Source organism: Salvelinus sp. IW2-2015, linkage group LG19, assembly GCF_002910315.2.
Source record: "Salvelinus sp. IW2-2015 linkage group LG19, ASM291031v2, whole genome shotgun sequence".
Taxonomy (NCBI): Eukaryota; Metazoa; Chordata; class Actinopteri; order Salmoniformes; family Salmonidae; genus Salvelinus; species Salvelinus sp. IW2-2015.
In genome coordinates, this window is record NC_036859.1 from 37,237,232 (window position 1) to 37,261,484 (window position 24,253).

A 24,253-nucleotide genomic window follows, 5' to 3' on the forward strand; every position below is an offset into this window, starting at 1 on the left:
TAGTTGGACTGTAGTGTAGTGCGACTGTAGTGTAGTTGGACTAGATTTAGGTTTAAGTGTAGTGGACTTAGTTGTAGTGGACTGTAGTGTAATGGACTAGAGTTAGTTGTAGTGTAGTGGACTGTAGTTGTAGTTGTAGTGGACTGTAGTTACTGGACTGTAGTTATAGCTGTAGTGGACTGTAGTGTACAGTGACTGTAGTGTAGTGGACTGAAACTGTAGTGGGACTGTAGTGTAGTGGACTGTTGAAGCTGTAGTGGACTGAACTGTAGTGGGACTGAACTTGTTAGTTACTGGACTGTAGTGTAGATGTAGTGTACTGGGACTGTAGTGTACTGGACTGTTGGACGTAAGTATACTGGACTGTGGATGTAGTGTACTGGACCGTGACCTAACACAACAGGCTTACTCTGTCAGCACAGATACATGGCTACCCTCTCCCCTCCCTGACCTACAGAACAGGGTACTCTGTCAGCCACAGATACATGGCCTACCTCCTTCCCTTGACTATGAGAACAGGCTACTCTGTCAGCACAGATACATGGCTACCTTCCTCCCTTGACCTATCAGAACAGGCTACTCTGTCAGCACAGACATGGCTACCTCCTCCCCTGACTATCAGAACAGGCTACTCTGTCAGCACAGATACATGGCTACCTTCTCCCTTGACCTAACAGAACAGGCTACTCTGTCAGCACAGAGACATGGCTACCTCCTCCCTTAACCTATCAGAACAGGCTACTCTGGCAGCACAGAGACATGGCTACCTCCTCCCTTGACCTAACCGAACAGAGCTACCCTGTCAGCACAGAGACATGGCTACCTCCTCCCTTTGACCTAACAGAACAGGCTACTCTGTCAGCACAGAGACATGGCTACCTCCTCCCTTGACCTAACAGAACAGGCTACTCTGTCAGCACAGAGGCATGGCTACCCTCCTCCCTTGACCTAACAGAACAGGCTACGCTGTCAGCACAGAGACATGGCTACCTCCTCCCCTGACCTATCAGAACAGGCTAACTCTGTCAGCACAGAGACATGGCACCTCCTCCCTTGACCTAACAGAACAGGCTACTCTGTCAGCACAGAGACATGGCTACCTCCTCCCTTGACCTAACAGAACAGGCTACTCTGTCAGCACAGAGACATGGCTACCTCCTCAGAGAGACAGACAGCCCTCTAATGACTGCATATCACACTAGTGAGAAAGAAGGGAAAAAAGGAGAGAGGGAGGACAGAGGGGTGTGGGGTGCGTCCCATCACTAAAGTCATTCAACAGCACTCATCAATGACCTCATGGTTCGCACTTCAATAACTGGCTGTGTTGTGTGTGTGTGTGTGTGTGTGTGTGTGTGTGTGTGTGTGTGTGTGTGTGTGTGTGTGTCTGTGTGTGTGTGTGTGTAAACAGCCACCCAACACGTCCACAACCGCAAACACGACACGGGACGACCCGCGCAAGGCAGCCCCACACACAAACAACACGACCTGCAGCAATAAGTGTGTGTGTGTGTGTGTGTGAGACAGAGAAAAAGTGACAGTCATGATCTGAAGGGTTGAGCAGACACACAGACCATAACAGATAGATGCACAAAATATAGCTATGCATAGCCTAGCCATAACCACTGCATCTGTTGAATGAATGGTAGATGGCAACAACTATACTGCCAGATGGGTACCTGAAACACACACGATACAATAGCCTGGTGGTGTTCTTTATATTCAGGGTTAAATACAAAGCACTAAACTTCAACAAGATACGATCACATGAACAGAGATATGAAGGCATTTCTTTAAAAATCAGTCGACTTGAAATTCTTCACCTACAATCTAAATAATGACTCATAAATAATAGAATACAGGACTTGAAAAACACACACACACACACACTTCCTGCCATGTCATAATGAAGGCCTCATATCTCTCTACTGATGAGTAGTTAGGCAGCAGTGCTGTCATAAAACACAGTGACCATCGCTCTATGATCGGTGTGGGTGTGACGTGAACTACCTCCTCGTCAACGCTGGGCAGCCGCTGGTAGTCCGATGTCTCATCCAGCCGCTGGTAGTCAGCCGTCTCTCCCATGGCAAAGTCCAACACCGTCAGTCAGTCTGTCAGTCAGTCTGTCATCTCTCCAATAGCCTCAGTCCAGTGGTTTCCTGGTCCACCTTGTGCTGAGAATCACCAATCCAGTATGTTCTGGCGAGCAACAGACAGGCTATTCCTCGTTGTAGCAGTCAAAGATATTCTTCTTTTCTGTAGACAGTTCTTGGGTTTCATTCAAAAAGGGGATGTTGTGGTCAGCCAGCCATAACAAGTGACCAAGTTTTTGAGTTAGGTACACTAAGAAGGACAGGAGCGTAAGGTAGGATTGTCCTCTTCACAATGGACATAGGCTTTTCCTCTGGGAATGTATTGGCTGGTTGGCAGGTTGAGTCGGGTTCTGTGGAGGGTTTCCCCTATATGTGGATGCAGCAGGAGTCCAGCTATTTTGTTGATTGGTGTTGAGGATAACCTTGTACAGGAAGTGTCAAAGGGATCCTCGTTTATTTCCGTCTCGTCTAATGACCTTCCAGTCCTGCTCTTCGCTCTCTCGCGTTCCTCCTCGCATCACAGGCTGTCACCATCCGTCTCCCTCTCTCTTTCTGTCGCGCGCTGCTTGTTCATTGGTCAATGCCTCAGAGCTGACGCATGCTGCACTAGTTCTCCCTCTCTCGCTCAGTCGTTCTATTTCCACAGCATCCCTATGTCCGGCTTACCTTATTGCCTCATCTTCAAAATAAATACAGGAAGGAGGCATTGAAAAACAAGAGGATGTAGAACGCGTCTTTCACCCGAGTCCCAAGGGCTGTTTTTCATTTTGTATGCATCTCCATCCTCCTAGTTTTTGAACAGCTGTCCACTCTGACCAGCAGCTTAGCACTGAGGAGAGGGAGAGAGAAACTGGGTGTGTTTTTTTGGTGCAGTTTTAAACAGACTTCCTGATTGCTCAGTTGGAGCCGACGGTTAATCCCTTGTTGTTGTTGTCGCTTTCCTTCACAACGCTTATTTTTCTCCCCATACATTTTTTTTGCTCCAGCTGGTCGACGATTTGATGAGTTGCCACGGCGAGAGTGGACCCCCCCCTCCCCGGTCGTCGCCACGGGGATCTACAGTCAGCGGTGGTCCTGAGAGGAGCGGCCAATGAGGTGGCAGGAGGCCGACAGGGAGGCAGGAATTAATGAGGAGCAATAATCCTGCCATATAGGAGGGAGAAAAACACGGCCACGCTGGGCGGTGTGCGTGTGTGTGTAGAAAGCACTACTCTGCTATGGGAGGGGAGGGGGAGATGCCCCCCCCCCGCATCTGGAGGCTAGCTGAGCTGACATCTGGATGAAAGGGGGGAGTAGAGAGAGAGAACGAACGAATAAAATGACAGAACAAGAGAGGCAGAAACGGTTTAATCTGCCGGCCTCCTGATTCTCTCTCCACAATCTAACCCTGACAATAGAGTCATGGTCTCGATGGAACTGACCAAGGCATTAGCACTTGATCTCAATAACTAGCTAGCTAGCACTGTGGTTGTTAACTCTCTCTTAATGGTTTTGGCCGGTCTAGTGCAGTCCCATTCCTGGGGCCTGTTATTCGCAGCCCGCTGATCAGGCTTAATGCTCTCATCCCTTCTCCACCTCCGCTGCTAAATCTGTTCCCTCCTGGCCCTGCACAGCGGGCACAGACCAACACGGACGTACACACACAGTCACCTACATGGAAGTGTCCACTGCTCCTTTAACCTTTGACTTATTATTGCKGTTGCGTTTTCTTGTGATACAAATAAAATCAAATTCTTGGGCAAATGACGATGATTCATTGATTTCCCTACCATTTAATGGTGCTTGGGGCTTTGTCTGTTTAAGAACAAATCTAGGAGAAACGATTCACACAACACAGTGTTACAGACTTGGGACTAGAGGAATGCCCCAATATAAAATCAACCCCTTCATGTAGGATCTAGGGGGTCGATATATAATCAATTACAACTTTTAAAAAACAAAGAAGAATTTATTCCACAAGTTGTTTGTCAAGGTAAAGACAGCAGGTCCAACCAGGTCCAGAATGAAGGCTAAAGACACACAGTTTAGAACGACAACCTGCCGACTCTTCACCTCTTACTTTGTAACTTCCTCTCCTTCTTTGACGTTTTCCTGAACGAGAGGCTTTGTTGTCCTGTCCCTGCAGTGTCCTGATGTGGTAGTCTAGCACCCTCCCCCTCTCGCAGCTGAATTCAGTGTGAGGGCAGCTCAGATTAAATGTTCTGTTGCGTAACAATCACATTTTGGAATAGGGAATGCATTCCTAAATGTTGGGAAGAGATTTTTGACGTAACGATTCCATGGTATGAGTTGATATATTAAACAACGCAAGATTCAAGACTTTGTGCTTTTCAGCTAAAATTATTAGATAGAATTCCACCAACAAAATGTTGAATATTTGGTGCATAAAATCATCGAAGCTCTGCAGATTTTGTTGTGAGGATACAGAATCAATAGAAAATTTATTTTGGTATTGCCTTCAGGTAGCCTGTTTCTGGTCTCAGGTTCAGGAATGGCTGAAAATGCATAGCATTGATCTAAAATTTACCATAGACCATATACTGTTAGGAGATCTGGAGAGACCGGGTCAGTCAATTACTAATATACTAATTAGTAAAAGTATTTATCTTCAACACGCAATCTGTGGATTCTATTCGATTAGATAGATCGAAATTGTAGTTTAACATCACAACATAGTTGAAAGATATGTGTTGCATAGAAACCTGAAGTGGGTGGCCAGCAGAGATAGGTGGGATGGGCTGAGGGAAGCTGAGGGTTGGGATGTGGAATTGGAGACAAGTGGGAGTGGAGTTGCTGTTTGGGAGATAGAATGATGGTCAAAGATATAAAAGTTAAAAAATGAAGTCAAAATAAAACATAAAAAGTATGTTTGAATGACAGAGAGGGGCAGTGTTTTTACAGCTAATGCTGGTTTGTCTGAGGATAATGTTTGTACACATGCATATACACACACTCTCATTCAAATAAACACAGACAAGAACACACATGTACATGTACATACATGTAATAGTGTCAGACATGCACACAAACATATACAGTTGGCTTTGCTGTTATGATTTAAGTTGTCCTTGATGTCCTTTGTTTAAATTTTTTTAAATATTTTGCATTGTTGTTTGCTGTTTTCTTCTGTCTTTTTCTCTATTTAGTTCATTCTCCTGGTTGTTGGTGCATTGGGGGGGGGTTCTAGAATTCATTGTATTCTTGGGGGGGACTGTGGGAGGGGTCTCGAATGGTTGAGGGAAAGCTATTGGGGAACTGTGGGGGGGGGGGGGGGGATCTTGGAGGGTTTGGGTGTACGTTGTTTGGCCTGGTGGGATATCTGTCAACGTGCCCTTGAGCAGGGCATTGACCCTGGATGCTTCTGTGTGTCGCTCTGAATGGGAGTCTGTTGGATGACTGGTTTGATGTAGTTGTTGACCGGCTTCACTGCAAGTATATTGTATGTTTCGGATATTCAATAAAAAAATATGTTTTTAAAAACATCACATGCATAAAAAAAGTTCACGCTGGGGGCGATCGTTAGAGATATTTGGAACTCACGTATGAAAAGGTTAAAGTTCCCGGCCACTAGGAGCGGCGCTTCTGGATGAGCATTATCTTGTTTGCTTATGGCCTTATAGAGTTGGTTGAGTGCGCTCTTAGTGCCAGCATCGGTTTGTGGTGGTAAATAGACGGCTACGAAAAATATAGATGAAAACTCTTGGTAGATAGGGTGGTCTACAGCTTATCATGAGGTACTCTACCTCATGCGAGCAATACCTCGAGACTTCCTTAATATTAGACATCGCACACCAGCTGTTATTGACAAATAGAGACACACACATCACCAGCCCTCGTCTTACCAGACAAAGCTGTTCTGTCGATGCACAGAAAACCCAGCTAACTGTATATTATCTGTGTCGTCGTTCAGCCAGGAAAAAAAAWTTAGTTTACATAATTTCCGCATTTGTGAGTTGTCTCCTTTTGAAAGACTTTGCTAATGCTACAGCTTATCTCACTAGCTACATACATAAACAACAACACTGAATGGCTCAGAGTGGGAGGTTACGTGATTGACTGCCGGCACGTGCCACTTGTATCAATAAATCACTATCAGAAAATGTTTTGTGTGGTAATTATTTATATATTTACTGTTTTATTCACATGTTTTCAACATCATGCATTCCGATTATTGCGTAGATTGTAATGGGCACATATTATGTATGTAAAATACTTTTTTGAAGGTTGTACTGATTATGATGAGCTAAGCTAATTCCAGCTATGTGTGGAGCCATGTTTGTTGACATACAATGCATTCTGGGTGTCACGTAATCGTCTGTCGGACCAAAGATCTTATAACAAAATGAGGTGAGTAAGGGTTCATTCATTTTTCTAGAACATCCGGAAGAAAGTGAATGGTGGGATGTGAACGATGGTAGACGACACTCCCTTCAACATGCATACAATAAACAGACCAAACTCATCTTGTCTCGTCTTATTATCTTTGGTTTCTGTGAAAAAACAAACATGGCGGTACGCAGAAACTACCCATTGTCGGATTACTTTCGATTTCTAGAAAGTGTTTTACTAAATTATTTTGATAAATGGTGAGCTCACCCGTGATGTGATTAATTATAATGGTAATTGCTATTAGCTAATTCATATTGTAGTTTCTGTCAGCYGAGAGTTCTAAAAATATGACCGCTTGTGTTACGTAAATCTTTCGTCAGTTAGCGCTAGGACAAATGTAGCCTACATTTCCCCGGTTTGGATGACTTTTTTATGCTGCAGCTACTAATGTGAATGTCTGAACATTGCATCTAAAATAAACTGCTCACATTCTGGACATAACTTTGTGAGGACTGTGTTTGTGCAAAATGTTTCTGGAAAAACTGTGGCCAGCTCAAATGCTGATTGTTGCATCATACCGAAACTGGACATTCTAAATAAGCGTTCTAATCACACCGGTTTGATCGTACACTACAGGGACCACTGAAGAATGATCACACCCGTGTTTTGATACATATGACAAGGTTAATGCAGGCAAACTTAAATCCGTTTGACCTAAGTTCTACCAGCATGTCACATGTGCAACCAGAGTGAAAAAAAAAAAGAAACTCTAGACCACCTTTACTCCACATACAGAGACACATACAAAGCTCTCCCCCACCATCCATTTGGCAAATCTGAACAGAATTATATTCTCCCGATCCCTGCATACAAGCAAAAACTAAAGCAGGAAGTACCAGTGACTCGCTCAATACGGAAGTGGTCAGATGACTTGGATGCTACGCTACAGGACTGTTTTGCTAGCACAGACTGGAATATGTTCTGGGATTCGTCCAATGGAATTGAGGAGTATACCACCTCAGTCACCAGCTTCATCGACGTTGTACCCAGAGTGACCGTACGAAAATATCCCAAACAGAAGCCATGGATTACAGGCAACATCCCCACTGAGCTAAAGGCTAGAGCTGCCGCTTTCAAGGTGCGGGACACTAATCCGGACGCGTATAAGAAATTCCGCTATGCCCTCAGATGAACCATCAAACAGGCAAAGTATCAATACAGGACTAAGTTTGAACCATACTACACCGGCTCTGACGCGCGTCGGATGTGCAGGGCTAGCAAACTATTATGGACCCAGCCGTGAGCTTCCCAGTGACGCGAGCCTAAAAAATGAGCTAAATGCCTTTTTTACTCGCTTTGAGGCAAGCAACACTGAGGCATGCATGAGAGCACCAGCAGTTCAGGACGACTGTGTGATCATGCTCTCCGTAGCCGATGTGAGCAAGACCTTTAAACAGATCAACATTCACAAGATTCACACGGATTACGAGGACGTGTACTCAGAGCATGAGCGGACCAACTGGCAAGTGTTTTCGCTGACATTTTCAACATCTCCCTGACCGAGTCTGTAATACCTACATGTTTCAAGCAGACCACCGTAATTCCTGTGCCTAAGGAAGTGAAGGTAACCCCTCCGTAGCACTCATGTCGGTAGCCATGAAGTGTTTTGAAAGGCTGATCATGGCTCACATCAACACTATCTTCCCGGACACCCTAGACCCACCCTAATTCGCATACCACCCCAACATATCCACAGATGACGCAATCTCAACCGCACTACACACTACCCTTTCCCACCTGGACAAAAGGAACACATATGTGAGAATGCTGTTCATTGACTACAGCTCAGCGTTCAACACCATATTGATGAGCTTTGAGAGCACTAAGTTCCTTGGTGTCCATATCGTCAACAAACTATCTTCGTCTAGGTCCAAAAGGCTCCTTAACAGCTTCTACCCCCAAGCCGTCATAAGATTGCTGAACAATGAATCAAATGGCCACCTGGACTATTTAAATTGACTGTTTATTATCTATGCATAGTCATTTTACCCATACCTACATGTACAAATGACCTCATCTCACCTGTACCCCCGCACTTTGACTCGGTACCGGTACTGCCTGTATAGTTATTTTATTGTGTTTCTTTTCATTTTGTAAATATTTTCTTAACTCTATTTCTTGAACTGCATTGTTGGTTAAAGGCTTGTAAGTAAGCATTTCACGGTAAAGTCTACACCTGTTGTATTCGCCGCATGTGACAAATAACATTTGATATAGCCGAATACACTAATATGAAGGGGTATCCAAATACTTTTGTATGCACAGTGTATCAACTCTGGATTTCTGGTGCTTGTATTGGCTAATGAGATGATTTGAAGCCACCGGTCGGCCATATTGGGAGTATTTCAATTATTTCAATTTCAACGACATGTATTTAATAAATAAAAAATACTGGGGCAGTAACATTAGAACTTTCCAAAAATTATACTTTCAGGAATTACTTAATATACTTTTTAATTTTTATGTTTAGCTCACATAAAATAATTTCAAAGTATGAATTAATAAATGCTTTTCTATAGCTCCCAAAATCTATTGTTGTTGTTGGTGGGAGAGTACCAAGATGGCTTTAAAACTGTGTCCACCCTCAGTCATCTAGTCTTGTTGCTGGGAGAGTACCAAGATTGCTTCAAAACAATGCCCCGGTCAGTCATCTAGTCTATATATAAATCATTGATCTACACCAGGGATGGCCAACTTTTATGGGGGTGTGGGCAAMAAAAAAAAAATATCATCATGAGGGGCTGCAGTTTCTTGCGGGTCTGCGTATCCACAATGTTAGCTGACTGGGCTAATTGACTGACAGAACAAGATAAAAAACTGCTGATGCACAACCAACATTTCGAAATTGCACTCTACTATTCTATCTCGTAACAGTAAGTTAAGACCCCGACTGAGTTCCTAAAAAAATCGAATATCCACCAGTTGCCAATATCTGATCTACACCAATTACAGTAACCACTGAAGAAATGATCTGTGTGTGTGTGTGTGTGTGTGTGTCACCTCTTCCAGTCAAAGATGAACTGCTGTTGACTTAGTGGATGACTTCATCCTTGAGGTTGAGACCACAAGACAGTCTACTATATGAATCACATTATGGATTGTTAACACAAGCTAACTAGGCTAAAGACACAGGTCATTGCGGTTTACAAAGAAAACTAGCTTTCTCGGAAGAGAAAGGGAGGTAGTACTGACGGACATAGTGGGAGAGAAAGGGAGGTAGTACTGATGGTAATACTGGGAGAGAAAGGGAGGTAGTACTGACGGTAATACTGGGAGAGAAAGGGAGGTAGTACTGATGGACATAGTGGGAGAGAAAGGGAGGTAGTACTGACGGACATAGTGGGAGAGAAAGGGAGGTTGAGGTACCGACGGACATAGTGGGAGAGAGGGGAGGTAGACTGACGGACATGTGGGGAGAGAAAGGGAGGTAGTACTGACGGACATAGTGGGAGAGAAAGGGAGGTAGTACTGACGGACATAGTGGGAGAAAGGGAGGTTGACTGACGACATAGTGGGAGAGAAAGGGAGGTAGTACTGACGGACATAGTGGGAGAGAAAGGAGGTTAGTACTGATGGACATAGTGGGAGAGAAAGGGAGGTAGTACTGAAGGACATAGTGGGAGAGAAAGGGAGGTAGTACTGACGGACATAGTGGGAGAGAAAGGGAGGTAGTACTGACGGACATTGGGAAGAGAAAGGAGGTAGTATCGATGACTAGTGGGAGAGAAAGGGAGGTAGTACTGACGGACATAGTGGGAGAGAAAGGGAGGTAGTCCTGACGAGACATAGTGGGGAGAAAAGGGAGGTAGTACTGATGGTAATACTGGAGAGAAAAATTAGGTGATACAAAGTGATACTGTCAAAGTGATACTGCCAAAGTGATAATGTGCATTTCTACTCTAGAGGCACCTAGAGGTAGGTGCAACCAGCAGAGATTATAGGGTAGAAATCAAATCCAATTTTATTTGTTGCATGCACATGGTTAGCAGATGTTAATGCGAGAGTAGCGAAATGCTTGTGCTTCTAGTTCCGACCATGCAGTAATATCTAACAAGTAATCTAACAATTTCAAACAACTACCTTACTACCTTATACCAAGTGTAAAGGAATTAATAAGAAATGTACATACAAATAATGAATGAGTGATGGCCGAACGGAATAGCAAGATGCAATAGATGGTATGAAGTCCAGTATATACATTTGAGATGAGTAATGTAGGGTATGTAAACATTAGTGGCATTGTTTAAGTGGCTAGTGTATACATTTATTACATAATTTTTCCATTATAAAGTGGATAGAATTGAGTCAGTATGTTGGCAGCAGCCACTCAATGTTAGTGAGGCTGTTTAACAGTCTGATGGCCTTGAGATAGAAGCTGTTTTAAGTCTCTCGGTCCCCGCTTTGATGCACCTGTACTGACCTCGCCTTCTGGATGATAGCGGGGTGAACAGGCAGTGGCTCGGGTGGTTGTTGTCCTTGATGATCTTTGTGCCTTCCTGTGACATCGGTTGGTTAGGTGTCATGGGGGGCAGGTAGTTTGCCCCCGTGATGCGTTGTGCAGACCTCACTACCCTCTGGAGAGTCTTACGGTTATGGGCGGAGCAGTTGCCGTACCAGGCGGTGATACAGCCCGACAGATGCTCTCGATTGTGCATCTGTAAAAGTTTGAGTGTTTTTGGTGACAAGCCGAATTTCTTCAGCCTCCTGAAGTTGAAGAGGCACTGCTGAGCCTTCTTCACCACGCTGTCTGTGTGGGTGGACCAATTTCAGTTTGTCCGTGATGTGTACGCCGAGGAACTTAAAACTTTCCACCCTCTCCACTACTGTCCCGTCAATGTGGATAGGGGGTGCTCTGCTGTTTCTTGAAGTCCACAATCATCTCCTTGTTTTGTTGACATTGAGTGTGAGGTTATTTTCCTGACACCATACTCCGAGGGCCTCACCTCCTCCCTGTAGCCATCTCGTCGTTGTTGGTAATCAAGCCTACCACTGTAGTGTCGTCTGCAAACTTGATGATTGAGTTGGGTGTGCATGGCCACGCAGTCGTGGGTGAACAGAGAGTACAGGAGAGGGCTGAGAACGCACCCTTGTGGGGCCCAGTGTTGAGGATCAGCGGGGTGAGATTTGTTACCTACCCTCACCACCTGGGTGGCCCGTCAGGAAGTCCAGACCCAGTTGCACAGGCGGGGTCGAGACCCAGGGTCCGAGCTTAATGACGAGTTTGGAGGGTATATGGTTAAATGCTGAGCTGTAATCGATGAACAGCATTCTTACATAGGTATTCTCTTGTCAGATGGGTTAGGGCAGTGTGCAGTGTGATTGCAATTGCGTCGACTGTGGCCTATTGGGGCGGTAAGCAAATTGGAGTGGGTCTAGTGTGTCAGGTAGGGTGGAGGTGATATGGTCCTTGACAGTCCTCAAAGCACTTCATGATGACGGAAGTGAGTGCTACGGGCGGTAGTCATTTAGCTCATTTACCTTAGCTTCTTGGAACAGGAAAAATGGTGGCCCTCTTGAAGCATGTGGGAACAGCAGACTGGATAAGGATTGATTGAATAGTCAGTAAACCACACAGCCAGCTGTCTGCGCATGCTCTGAGGACGCGGCCGAGATGCTGTCTGGGCCTGCAGCCTTGCGAGGGTTAAAATGTTTTACCACCGTTGAAACCCTAGAGGTAGGTGTAACCAGTAGAGATTATAGGGTAGAACCCCTAGAGGTACAGTTGAAGTCTGACGTTTACATACACATTGGTGGGAGTCATTAAAACATTGTTTTTCAACCACTCCACAAATTTCTTGTTAACAAACTATAGTTTGGCAAGTCGGTTAGGACATTTACATTGCGCATGACAAGTCATTTTTCCAACAATTGTTTACAAGCCGATAATTCACTGTATCACAATTCCAGTGGGTCAGAAGTTTACATATACTACGTTGACTGTACCTTTAAATAGCTTGGAAAATTCCAGAAACTGACATCATGGCTTTAGAAGCTTCTGATAGGCTAATGACATCATTTGAGTAAATTGGATGTGTACCTGTGGATGTATTTAAAGGCTACCTTCAAACTCAGTGCCTTTTTGCTTGACATCATGGGAAAATCTAAAGAATCAGCCAAGACCTCAGAAAAAAAATTGTAAACCTCCACAAATCTGGTTCATCCTTGGGAGCAATTTCCAAAACGCCTAAAGGTACCACATTCATCTGTACAAACAATAGTACTCAAGTTAACAATCATGGGACCACACAGCCGCATATAACGCCCAGGAAGGAGACGCGTTCTGTCTCCTAGAAATGATGTACTTGGTTGCGAAAAGTGCAAATCAATCCCAGAACATTTACATTACATTTAAGTCATTTAGCAGACGCTCTTATCCAGAGCGACTTACAAATTGGGAACAGAACAACAGCAACGCCTTGTGAAGATGCTGGAGGAAACAGGTAAAAAGTATCTATATCCACAGTAAAACCGGTCCTATATCGACATAACCTGAAAGGCCGCTCAGCAAGGAAGAGCCACTGTCAAAACCCATAAAAAAGCCAGACTACAGTTTGCAACTGCACATGGGGACAAAGATCATACTTTTTGGAGAAATGTCCCTGGTCTGATGAAACAAAATAGAACTGTTTAGCCATAATGACCATCATTAGTTTGGAGAAAAAAGGGGAGGCTTGCAGCCGAAGACACCCTCCCAACCGTTAAGCACGGGGTGGTAGCATCATGTTGTGGGGTGCTCTGCTGCAGGAGGACTGGTGCACTTCATAAAATAGATGGCTTCATGAGGTAGGAAAATTATGTGGATATATTGAAGAAACATCTCAAGACATCAGTCAGGAAGTTAAAGCTTGGTCGCAAATGGGTCTTCCAAATGGACAATGACCCCAACCATACCTCAAAGTTGTGGCAAATGGCATAAGGACAACAAAGTCAAGGTATTGGAGTGGCCATCACAAAGCCCTGACCTCAATCCTATAGACATTTGTGGGAAGAACTGAAAAAGTGTGTGCGAGCAAGGAGGCCTACACACTGACTCAGTTACACCAGCACTGTCAGGAGGAAGGGCCAAAATTCACCCAACTTATTGTGGGAGCTTGTGGAAGGCTACCCAAAATGTTTGACCCAAGTTAAACAATTTAAAGGCAATGCTACCAAAATACTAATTGGTGTATTAAACTTCTGACCCACTGGGAAGTGATGAAAGAAATAAAAGCTGAAATACAATCCTTCTCACTATTATTCTGACATTTCACATTCTTAAAATAAAGTGGTGATCCTAACTGACCTAAGACAGGGAATTTTTACTAGGATTAAATGTCAGGAATTGTGAAAAACGGAGTTTAAATGTATTTAGCTAAGGTGTATGTAAACTTCCGACTTCAACTGTAGGTGCAACCAGCAGAGATTATAGGGTAGAAACACCCGTGGTGCTGTGATAGTACAGACCAGCTGGCGCTATCACAATATTTTTCACATTTTTGACAGTATGACGGTATTTTATGTTTTTGAATAATAAAGTTCTAAAAATGCTTTATGAGTAACTCATGACCATGGAGTGGCAACACATACGGGTCAATGGGGCTTGCTCCATTCTGATCGTTGTATACTGTTCAATCCGACTTCAAACAAAAATATATTTTCATATATCTATATCTAGGCCTCGTTAATTGGTGAACTGTCGAAATCATGGAAATTGAATGATTATTGTAATGCTATAGTTGGAATATAGTGGGCAGCACCTTGAATAGATTTTTGTTTGATATGACAAATAAAAAAGCCAGGGTAGGAATCAAAGTGTTGGTCAGTGTTTCCAGGTGACCATAATTAGATGTTACATTACTTGTTATCTTACCGGACACACTGTTTTCACGCCACTTCGATACAGCTACGACCGAAAGTAATTTCATAGCAGGTTAGGAGAGCATTTTCACTAACCGTAAACGTTTTCCAAACCTTAACCTCAGTCTCCTAACTTGCTACAAAGAAGTCACTTCCGGTCGTAGCTGTATCAAAGTGGCGTGAAAAGAGTGTTTCTCGTTTTCTTACCTCATGTAGATAGCATATTCATGCTTCGCCTTATTCCTCTCTGATTTAAAAGACACCGTTGCACAAACAACATGCTTATCTAGGCCAGGTACTAGCCTAGACAACCGCTAGTGGGCTTTATGGATTCTCCACTATCGTCTGGGCTTGATGTGCACAGCCCGTAATACACTTGTGTGTGTGTGTGTGTGTGTCCTTCCCCCCCGGCAATCGATTAGCACATTAAACATTCAGGCTGCAAAGGCTTCAATTTCCTCCTTAACTAGATTTAACGGCGAGATGGTGAATTTTCTTTTTTGGCTGGGGGCAGTATTGAGTAGCTTGGATGAATAAGGTGCCCAGAGTAAACTGCCTGCTCCTCAGTCCCAGTTGCTAATATATGCATATTATTAGTATATGTGGATGGAAAACACTCTGAAGTTTCTAAAACGGTTTGAATGATGTCTGTGAGTATAACAGAACTCATATGGCAGGCAAAAACCTGAGAAAAAATCCAACCAGGAAGTGGGAAATCTGAGGTTGGTCGATTTTCAACTCAGCCCCTATTGAAGATAGTGGGATATTGGTCATGTTGCACTTCCTAAGGCTTCCACTAGATGTCAACCGTCTTTAGAAACTTGTTTGAGGCTTCTACTGTAAGAGGGGGCTGAATGAGAGGGGATTGAGTCAGAGGTCTGGCAGAGTGCCAGGAGCTGGTCACGCGCATTCACATGAGAGGTAGCTCCCGTTCCATTTGCTTTTTCTGAAGACAAAGGCATTCTCCGGTTGGAACATTATTGAAGATTTATGTTAAAAACATCCTAAAGATTGATTCTATACATCGTTTGACATGTTTCTACGGACTGTAATGGAACTTTTTGACATTTCGTTTGCAACCAGTGAACGCGCTTCGTGAGTTTTGATTTGTTTACCAAACGTTGATTGGGCTCTGAGCGCCGACCTTAGATTATTGCATGGTTTGCTTTTTCCGTAAAGCTTTTTTGAAATCTGACACAGCGGTTGCATTAAGGAGAAGTGGATCTAAAATTCCATGTATAACACTTGTATCTTTGATCAATGTTTATTATGAGTATTTCTGGAAATTGATGTGGCTCTCTGCAAAATCACCGGATGTTTTTGGAACTACTGAACATAACGTGCCAATGTATACTGAGATTTTTTTATATAAATATGAACTTTACCGAACAAAACATAMATGTATTGTGTAACATGAAGTCCTATGAGTGTCATCTGATGAAGATCATCAAAGGTTAGTGATAGATTTTATCTCTATTTCTGCTTTTTGTGACTCCTGTCTTTGGCTGGAAAAATGGCTGTGTTTCTGTGATTTGGCGGTGACCTAACATAATCGTTTGTGGTGCTTTCGCTGTAAAGCCTTTTTGAAATCAAACACTGTGGTGGGATTAACAACAAGACTACCTTTAAAATGGTACAAGATACCAGTATGTTTGAGGAATTTGAATTATGAGATTTCTGTTTGAATTTGGCGCCCTGCACTTTCACTGGCTGTTGTCATATTGATCCCATTAATGGGATCGCAGCCATAAGAAGTTAAGTCAAGTGCGCATATTTCTTTCTGAAACACCATTTACCACCACCGTGGCTAAAGCACGGAATGATATTCCCGGATGTCGCGTATCGCGTTCAGCCAATCAGCTTGCAGCAGTCTGTTGTTCACCCATGGCTGAACGCGGTGAGTCTGTGAGGTATGGCTCAGTCATGACTGAAGCCACTATACTGCGAGCTTCCAGCCAGCTGTGTGGCCTATCCATGCACAGAGCAAGGAGCTTAGTGAGGAGGGAGAGAGAGAAGGGTTCAGAGCCAGGTCATAAAAACAAACACAAAAGCTAGTGCCTTTAAATAGTCATTGCCTCAGTTCTCGGATCTGTCAACGACAACCCGTGCAGCATGCAAACCTCAATTTGTGCTTTGAGAAAAAAGACAGTGACAATATCATAAAAAATAACTCAACAATTCATACAGTATAGTAAGCCTGTTGCATAAAACTAATTTAGGAGAGCAGACAGACACAGCTGCATCTGGATTCAATTTCTTTTATACCTTTTTATAAACCGGGTGGTTCGAGTCCTGAATGCTGATTGGCTGACAGCCGTGGTATATCAGACCATATACCACGGGTATGACAAAACATTTATTTTTAACTGCTTGAATTACGTCGGTAACCAGTTTATAATAGCAATAAGGCGTTGCGTCGTGCCTAAGAGCAGCCCGTAGCCGTGGTGTATTGGCCATATACCACAAACCCCCCGAGGTGCCTTATCGCTTAATGATACAAGTGAGGCAAATGCTATTGCATTCCTTTGATTAGTGGTAACACCTTCCTCTGAAGGAATTAAACAAGAAAACAGCCTTGACTGGGCTGAGACTTGTTTTGTTGCATAGGCCAGAGGGTTTCAAACCTCTCCTCAGGGGTCCCAGACGCTCCATTTATTTAATCTATTCTACATCTATCACACTTGATTCAACTTGTCAACTAATCATCAAGCCCTTAAATCAGGTGAGCTAGTTCAGGGCTACAACAAAATAGTGAAACGTATAGAGGTCCCACCAGGAGAGGTTTGAGAACCACTGCCATAGGCTATTATATTAAATTGACAGAATGATAGGGGTAATAAAATCCCCCAAGAGATTGGTATGATGACCCAAGCAAATGTCCCAAAGCTGCTAAAATCCCCCAGAGATTGGTATGATGACCCAAGCAAATGTCCCAAAGCTGCTAGGCTTTGAAGGCATCTCATGGATTCAGTTTCTCTAGCAGCAGAACACTCCTGCACGTGCGACACACCGCATCTCTCTCTCTCTCTCTCTCTCTCTCTCTCTCTCTCTCTCTCTCTCACTCTCTCTCTCTCTCTTCTCTCTCTCTCTCCTCTCTCTCTCTCTCTCTCTCTCTCTCTCTCCTCTCTCTCTCTCTCTCTCTCTCTCTCTCTCTCTCTCTCTCTCTCTCTCTCTCTCTCTCTCTCTTCTTCTCTCTCCCTCTCTCTCTCTCTCTCTCTCTCCTCTCTTCTCTTCTCTCTTCTCTCTTTCTCTTCTTCTTCGTCTCTCTCCGTCCTCTCTCTCCTCTCCTTCACCTCCTCTTCTCCTCTCTTCCTTCTCTCTCTCTCACACCTCAACTCACCCTCCACTCACACTCACACTCACACTCACACACACACACACACACAGCTTGACGGTCTTCAGACGGAGCCATTTTGTGGCTTATCCTACTGCCAACACTGTCCCTCCAGCTCATCTCCTCCCTCCCACCCCTTACCATCATACCCTCACTGTGACAGCGACAACAAATAACCTATGTTAACCTCACTGTGGGCAGCCACTTCCGCTGCTCGCCACAAGAGGGAAGAGTGTGGCAAGGGGAGGACATCCCAGACCAGATGTAGAGACATGGTAGCAGCAGAGGATGGTAGAATCTCCTATCTTATTCCTAAAGTAAGGAATAATGTAATTATTATTCGTGACATTCTTGTCTGCAGCGTTTCATGTGCTGCACTATCCCGAACGCAACCCAGGAGTGTGGAAGGTTTGAGTGAATGGCACCACAACATTTGCAAAATAGATTATTAATCTCAGAACTTCCTGGTTAAGAGGTTATATAAACAATTGCGATCGTCGTTACGCTAGCTTAATCAACGGAGAGAGAATAAGAGATCATTGCCATCTTCCTCAGTTTAGAATAAGGGCTACCATTTTGAGTGCTTACAGTTCTGGTGCCTTTGGTATTTGTGTGTCCATCCTGATGTATAAACCCACCCTGCCAGAAATAGCTCTAGGCTCCGGTGTGCAGACAACTGTGGGCTGTGGGTGTGGCAACGGAAAAGCAACGGAAAAACCATTGGTCGTCAGGCTCCTAACTCAATACTTGGCCTAATCATCTGCACCTGTGTCTTCAATTACACAGAACCAGTCAAATGGGTCAAACCAGCAATGCAGAAATGCCCAAATCCAACATCGAACCTTTGGTAATTATTCCTTGGCATTTCATGTCGATCTGATAGGATAAGCAATATGCCAATGGTTTCCACCTTGCCGTCTGATAGCCGACCTTTTCTCCGTTATTCTGCTTGCACCAATGCAAACCTTTCAAGTCTAAACAAGTGACTACACAGCTTGTAGGTGTTCACTCTCCACTGCAGTGGGTACAATGAGGTATGCAGTGGGTGTAGGCACTAAGTAGTATCTAGCCAAACTATTTCAGATCTGTGCTGCCGAGTTGTATGAAGAACGGGAGACGAGGAAAGGAAGCCATTTTAGAATATCAAGAAGCAGCACCATTTACCCAAGTGTCTAGTTGGCGTGTTAAAAGTTTTGCAGCCCAGTGCTGTTTTTGTTATTATGTTAATAATTCACAAATAAATTACTTTGAGGCCTTTTGTTCTATTTATAGAGAATCAAGAGAGAATCATTTCGACTAGTGTGTTTTCCATCTCTCAACACTTCCCTCTCATCCATACTCCTGACGTGCTCTGTGCTTATATGGGAGGATCTGAGAACAGGCACAGTAGTAGAATTAGCATTTGAAATGTTTTGACTGAGTACTTGCATGTTGTTGTTGTTTTGGAGAGGCCCGCAGTGGGGAAAAATATGTGCGCATTTATTTCTAGGCCTCCCGAGTGGTGTAGCGGTCTAAGGCACTGCGTCTTAGTGCTTGACGCGTCACTGCAGACACCATGGTTCGAATCCAGGCTGCATCACAACCGGCCATGATTGGGAGTCCCATAGGGCGGCCCACAGTTGGCCCAGCGTCGTTCGGGTTTGGCCGGTGTAGGCTGTCAATGTAAATAAAAATTTGTTCTTCACTGACTTGCCTGGTTAAATTAAAAAATTAAAAAAGACCTATGCCAACAGTGCGCAGCGATGACTAATTTATCATAACCATTAAAGATAACAAATCCTAATGGCTAAATTGTCCCATTATTTATGTATCTATATCAGACAATAAAAAAAGCAAGTGTAATTTAATATTGATTTATTGAAACTGTAATATCAACCGGTTACATTATATCGTGGAACACAATCTCAATAAAGGCGGTAGCATTTGATTTACTTTAAATCTGCCTGTTCTTTGAAATTTAAAAAAATATATATTAAAAAAATTCCACATTGAACAACACTGCATGGTAATGAATTACGGCCATGCTTAATGATTCTTATGAAAATATGCTCTCAGTCTTCATCAAACTAATATTTTTGTGTATTTTCAGTGTGGAACCTGTCTATCTGAAGGCTGTATCACCTCTACTCGTTAACCTTGCCCATGGCGCTATCGCACCGCTGACACCAGCTCAGGAGATGAGATTATACRCGGCAATCGAAAACAGATCAAGGACCTGCTGGAGATTGGGTGTCTGATAAGAGATTGTTACTGGAGTATTTACTAGGAGTCCCAGTAACACAAACAACCCTGGAGGAGATGACAACATTCATCTCAATCTCTTGCAATCTCTTTTTTTTCCTCCTCTGCAAAATAGCCCTCATGTCTCTCTCTGATTATTTCTCTCTCTCCATGTTTCCTCCCCTCGTGTCTTTTTCCTTTCTGTTTCACAATCTCTTTGTCTTTCCTCTGTCTCTTCTCCCTCTCATTTCCCCTCTCTTCCTCTTCTTCTCCCCCTCTTTCCTCCGTCCTTCCCCCCCCCCCCTCTCTGTCCTCCCCTCTCTGTCCTCCCCTCTCTCTTTCTCGGTTCATCAAGGGTGTTATGTGCAGCTCGTCTGTATTCTTCCTTCAAGAAAACACCAGAAGAAGAGCGAGTTACACATTGACCAGATTGTCACCGTAGGCTAGCCCACTCACCGCAGGCGTGATGCAATGCAACCTCTATATGACAGAGCACATCAACAACACCCACACACATATGCCACACCTACACGCTTAACGCCTACGCGTGTGTCCGCATACCAACACCTATCATGAAAAACAGTATGCCACTGTGGAGGGATGGGCATGTGTAAGAGAGTACTCGAACGGACGTCAAAGTTCGATATTTAACCGGAGATCAAATACTGTAAAACTACTTGTTGGAATGTGCTTTTGTCCCGACAAGTGAAATGTCTTGAAGAATACGTTAATTTGCTTTCACTCTAGATACACAAGCTACATTCCTTAGCAAATGACAACAGTTTTATCACAAATTCTAAATGAACTGGTTGATTGAAGTAGGAAAACATGTGTTAAATTTTTTGGGAATAATTGTGTCATTTTAGTATTTTAATAGTCCCGTCTAGTTACCGCTTAGGCTACTTTTAAAACTGCTAGTACCATGTAGAAGTGGTTAGCCTAGGGCTAGCCTATAACCCCACCTAAACATAGCTAGATCGACTTCATGCCAACTAGGCTTGGGCGGTATACCGTACACCAGGTTTTCTGGAAATATCCACGGGATGGTTTCTCAATACTGTCAATACCGTTAACTATTTCTGTAAAGTTTTTCAATACATTTTAATATTTGTAGCTACTTTTTAAGTAAATAGTCTGCAGTCAACTTGTGCAATATGTTAGGATGTAAAGCAGATCACGTTCTTCATTTCACCTGTAACATTATCTTACCATAGCTCCCCAGAACAGTTGGGCCAGTCACATGTTTGTTTGTAAATAGTACAACAGGAGAAAGCAGGAGCAGGTGAGTCCAGCTGTGTATTATTGAAAGGAGGAGCGTTTTATATTGAAAGTCAACAGTGTTATTTTTAACTTCAATAGAGTGATCCGGGATGTGCAACTGTAGTTTTCCTTCACAGAAATTATACTGAACAAAAATATAAAATGCAACATGCATAAATTTCAACGATTTTACTAAGTAATAGTATAAATGAATTAGTCCCTAATCTATGGATTCACATGGGTGGGCATGGGAGGGCATAGGCCCACCCACTTGGGAAGCAGGCTGAGCCACTGGGGAGCCAGGCCCAGCCAATCAGAATGAGTTTTTCCCCACAAAAGGGCTTTATTACAGACAGAAATACTCCTCAGTTTCATTATCTGTCCGGGTGGCTGGTCTCAGACGATCCCGCAGGTGAAGAAGCCGGATGTGTCCTGGGCTAGTGTGGTTACACGTGGTCTGCGGTTGTGAGGCCGGTTGGACGTACTGCCAAATTCTCTAAAACGACATTGGAGGCAGCTTATGTGTAACGATCGTCTGTTGAATTAGGTGTGGAACAAAGCGCAGTGTGGTAAGTGTTCATGTTATTTTTATTTAAACAGAACACTAAACAAAATAACAAAGAGAATGAACGAAAACGAAACAGTCCTGTCAGGTGCAGAAACACAAAACAGAAAACAACTACCCACAAAACACAGGTGGGAAAAGGCTACCTAAGTATGGTTCTCAATCAGAGACAACGATAGACAGCTGCCTCTGAGAACCACACCCGGCCAAACACACAGAAATAGAAAACATAGAACACAAAACATAGAATGCCCACCCCAACTCACGCCCTGACCAAACCAAAATAGAGACATAAAAAGGATCTCTAAGGTCAGGGCGTGACATTATGGTAGAGAAATTAACATACAATTATCTGGCAACAGCTCTGGTGGACATTCCGGCAGTCAGCATGTCAATTACATGCTTCTTCAAAACTTGAGATATCTGTGGCATTGTATTGTGTGACAAAACTGCACATTTTAAAAGTGGCCTTTTATTGTCCACAGCACAAGGTGTAATGATTATGCTGTTTAATCATCTTCTTCATATGCCACACCTGTCAGGTGAATGGATTATCTTGGCAAAGGGGAAAATGTTCACTAAAAGGAACGCAAACAAATACGTGAGAAATAAGATTTGTGTGTGTATGGAACATTTCTGGGATCTTTTATTTCAGCTCATGAAAACATGGGACCAACACTTTAAATGTTGCGTTTATATTTTTGTTCAGTATAATATTAGAGCAACAATTTCAACAGAAAATAATAACATTTTCATAAGATGACAACAGAAATGTAATGCAAATTTTGGCTGGCAGCCACACAAGTAAAATTAGCTTATTAGCAAAAAACGATGCATGGCCATCATATTTCTAATGTTTATTTTTATTTTTTTATTTATCCGTTATTTTACCAGGTAAGTTGACTGAGAACACGTTCTCATTTGCAGCAACGACCTGGGGAATAGTTACAGGGGAGAGGAGGGGGATGAATGAGCCAATTGTAAACTTGAGCTACTCCATCATTCTGTCAGCAGACAGCGCTCTGACTGAAAAATATAAACGCAACATTTAAAGTGTTCTTTCTTTATCATAGAAAGAATGTAGCCAGCTACATTTCCTAATGTTTTGCTTAAAGTTCATCTTGCATTTTACGAGAAAAGTACCGGTGAAAAGTAGCTACGCGTTCAGTCAAGTGCAAATAAGTCTACTGTAGAATGATGGAGTAGCTCCACATCAGTCAGAGCTGCTGCTCTGCTGATAGAATGATGGAGTAGCTCCACATCAGTCAGAGCGCTGTCTGCTGACAGAATGATGGAGTAGCTCCACATCAAGTCAGAGCGCTGTCTGCTGATAGAATGATGGAGTAGCTCCACATCAAGTCAGAGCGCTGTCTGCTGATAGAATGATGGAGTAGCTCCCACATCAGTCAAGGGCTGTCTGCTGACAGAATGATGGAGTAGCTCCACATCAGTCAGAAGCGCTGTCTGCTGACAGAATGATGGAGTAGCTCCACATCAGTCAGAGCGCTGTCTGCTGACAGAATGATGGAGTAGCTCCACATCGTCAGAGCGCTGTCGCTGACAGAAAGATGGAGTAGCTCCACATCAGTCAGAGCGCTGTCTGCTGACAGAATAGATGGAGTAGCTCCACATCAGTCAGAGCGCTGTCTGCTGACAGAAAGATGGAGTAGCTCCACATCAGTCAGAGCGCTGTCTGCTGACAGAATGATGAGTAGCTCCACATCAGTCAGAGCGCTGTCTGCTGACAGAAATGGAGTAGCTCCACATCAGTCAGAGCGCTGTCTGCTGACAGAATGTATGAGTAGCTCACATCAGTCAGAGCGCTGTCTGCTGACAGAATGATGAGTAGCTCCACATCAGTCAGAGCGCTGTCTGCTGACAGAAAGATGGAGTAGCTCCACATCAGTCAGAGCGCTGTCTGCTGATAGAATGATGGAGTAGCTCCACATCAGTCAGAGCGCTGTCTGCTGACAGAAATGATGGAGTAGCTCCACATCAGTCAGAGCGCTGTCTTGCTGTAGAATGATGGAGTAGCTCCACATCAGTCAGAGCGCTGTCTACTGATAGAATGATGGAGTAGCTCCACATCAGTCAGAGCGCTGTCTGCTGACAGAATGATGGAGTAGCTCCACATCAGCAGAGCGCTGTCTTACTGAAAGAATGATGAGTAGCTCCACATCAGTCAGAGCGCTGTCTTACTGAAGAATGATGGATAGCTCCACATCAGTCAGAGCGCTGTCTGCTGACAGAAAGATGGAGTAGCTCCACATCAGTCAGAGCGCTGTCTGCTGACAGAATGATGGAGTAGCTCCACATCAGTCAGAGCGCTGTTCTACTGATAGAATGATGGAGTAGCTCCACATCAGTCAGAGCGCTGTCTACTGATAGAAATGATGGAGTAGCTCCACATCAGTCAGAGCGCTGTCTGCTGACAGAATGATGGAGTAGCTCCACATCAGTCAGAGCGCTGTCTACTGAAAGAATGATGGAGTAGCTCCACATCAGTCAGAGTGCTGTCTGCTGATGAATGATGAGTAGCTCCACAATAGTCAGAGCGCT

General features: G+C 43.8%; 1 long non-coding RNA gene across 1 annotated transcript; it reads left to right on the forward strand.

The window, feature by feature from the left end:
• Nucleotides 1-2,618: 2,618 nt before the first annotated feature.
• Nucleotides 2,619-3,836, forward strand: LOC111979735 (uncharacterized). The gene is made up of 2 exons (XR_002879358.2): nucleotides 2,619-2,944; nucleotides 3,077-3,836. It is a non-coding gene; the product is annotated as an uncharacterized lncRNA (long non-coding RNA).
• Nucleotides 3,837-24,253: the final 20,417 nt, after the last annotated feature.